The sequence below is a fragment of the Belonocnema kinseyi genome, chromosome 1 (genome assembly GCF_010883055.1).
Source record: "Belonocnema kinseyi isolate 2016_QV_RU_SX_M_011 chromosome 1, B_treatae_v1, whole genome shotgun sequence".
Lineage (NCBI taxonomy): Eukaryota > Metazoa > Arthropoda > Insecta > Hymenoptera > Cynipidae > Belonocnema > Belonocnema kinseyi.
Window position 1 is genome coordinate 110,478,784 of NC_046657.1, and position 2,856 is coordinate 110,481,639.

Here is a 2,856-nt window from a genome sequence, read left to right on the forward strand (position 1 = left end):
AGGTGGAAAGGAATAAAGTTATAAGAAATTAAAGAGTATAAACATTTGGGATATATCTTGCAAACGAATGGAGATCATACAGCTCATATAAGAGAAAGGATATAAAAAATCAGCAGGGGTAATGAAACAGACATATGGAATAGGAAAAAGAAGGTTAAAAAAAATTGCAGAAGGATAATGTGGTTATTTGATACGCTGGTATGGCCGGTAGATATAAGAACTGTATATAAGGTGGACACTAGGGGCAGACTGGAGGACGCCAGGATATATGGTGAGAGAAGAAACGCAAAGGGATAAGTTAACTTTGAGAGCGAGAAAGAGGGCATGGAAATTTGAGACGAAGCTGTGGAAGGGAAAGGGAGGGGAGTAGGCGAGAAAGTGTTTGATGGAGGTAGAAGAGAGGAGAGGGAGGGCGATCGAATTAACGAGATGGGAAGGAGAAAGGAATGAGTTCTTCAATGATATATAAATAGAACACGGGACTGGAGTAAACTATGAAAAATTAGAAAAAGGGGCGAGGGAAAGACAATTGATAGAAAGATGGGGGCAATTGAAGTATCAAAATCCAATAAATGGTATAAGAGGATAAAAAAGGAAGGGGTGCCAAAGTATTTGGAAAAGGGATAGGGAGAGAGAAGGTGGACCAGAATAGCAAGACTTATATGGAAAATGAGGTAATAGAGGGGATGTACTGGGAAAAAGAAGAGAACAGAAAGTGTAGAATATGTGAATGGGAGCAGAAAACATGGGAGCATGTATGGAAAGGATGTAGGAGAGGAATGGAAGATAAAGGAAGCTGGCAAGAGTATGTTAAGATTCTAGGGGAAGATGGATTAGGAGAAGAATGGATGAAGGAGTTAGAGGGTGCTAGAGGAGCGAATGAGAGAGAATAAAAGAATGCATGTGAAAAAAGGTAAATGGAGGTATAAAAAAGTGAAAGAAAAAGGAAACGGAAGTCGCTTAGATTAGAAGCGTAAAAATTGTGAGCAATGGTAAGGTAAAAGTTAAGTAGACTAAGATGCGTTTGCTCTCTCATGCTCTCTCTCTCTCTCTCGCTTGCTCTCTCGCTTTCGTTCGCTCGCTCACTCGTTTGCTAATAAGTCCTAAGTTGCGCTATCGCAGGAAATAGAAATAAGAAATTAGATATAAGACTTTATGTAAATAGTTGTAAATAACTGTATATATAGAAAGGATATGATTGTAAAAAATATAGATATAAACGGAAATATTGTGTGTTTTGTCATGTATTTCATGTATTCGACAATTTGCAAGAAAATTAAATTATTCAGTTGAAAATTAAACTTTTTTTTAATTAAACTTTTTGTTTCAAAAATCATATTTTTGGTTTGAAAATTTAACTTTTTGCAAATTAGTTCGTCTTTTTGGCTTTAAAATTAAATAATTTCGTTGAAAATTCATGCAATTTGTTCAAAGCTCGCTTTCTTTATAGAACATTTATATTTATGATCGAAAATTCATCTTTTTGATTGAAAATTTTGTTGAAAAAATTTTTTTTTCATTTTACAATTTAACTATTCCATGTTCGGTTAAAATTTCATCCTGTATTTTGGATAAGTTGCAAATTCGTCTTTTTTGATACATCAATCTTTGTAAGAAATTTAAATTAGATTAAAATCCAAATTAAAAATCCTATTTAACGTCCAATAATCAGATTGATGCAAACTCCTATTAAAAACAAGAATTCAGCGACCAAATTTGGACCACAATGAATAAACAAAAACCAAAAATTCTATTGTAATCTGAGAAAAAAAATGTCCGAATTTTTTTTCAGATTACAATAGAATTTTTTATTTTTGTTTATTCGTTGTGGTCAAAATTTGGTCTTTAGATTCTTGTATTTAACAGGAGTATGCATCACATTAATCTTTTTCGTCGAGAATTCATTTCTGTTTTGTTTTTGAGAATTCGTTTCTTTTTTATATAAAGCTTTTTTGTTTAGAGCTTTTATCTGAAAATTTAAATATTCCATTTTCAGTCGACACTTTATCCTATATATTTTATAATTTAAAAATTAAACTATTTGGTAGAAAATTAATATATTTGGTCACAAACTCGTCTTTTTGGGTAGAAAATTATTCTTGTTTGTACAAAGCTGAACTTTTTGGTTGAGAATTATACGATCAAACGAACTTATCTTAGTGAAGTTCGATCGTAATTATACGATGTGTCTCGTCCGAATAGATCACTTGCGCCAGCTGCTCGGTTATGATCACAAATTTTAAAGGATAAAAAGTTTAAGAAATTCGTAGTTTGCCGCCATACGGGGGCTCCATCCACTACCATGTCCCGATCTTCATTAATTTTAAAGACAAAACATCGCCGAAATCGAATAGATCACATATCGGAAAATGCAACCCAAAAAGAAAAAGGAGGCAGGGAGGGAGTGATCTATTCGGACGAGACACATCGTATAATTACGGTCGAACTTCACTAAGGTAAGTTCATTTGATCGTATAATTATACTTCAGTGTCTCGTCCTCAACATCACTTATAGTTGTTTAAAGTTTTAATGGTGATATTTCGGTTACTTTTTTGGAAAATAATTCAACAAACAATCATTTTTAATTTCAAAAACACTAAACGGTGCGTTTATTGGTAATCCTTGAGACGTAGCGATCTTTAGAATTGAACAAATGAAATAAAAAGCAGAAAAAACAAAACTTAACACAATCGTAAAACTATGGGAAATAAAAATATAAAATTAAGTTTCTTAGCGTAACAAAGATCATATCGCCTTCAACTTACCAGGTGTATACATATGAAACCGGTATTTTTTCAAGAAAAAAACACATTTATTTCAAGAGAATGATAACAAATATTTTATTCAAAGTATGC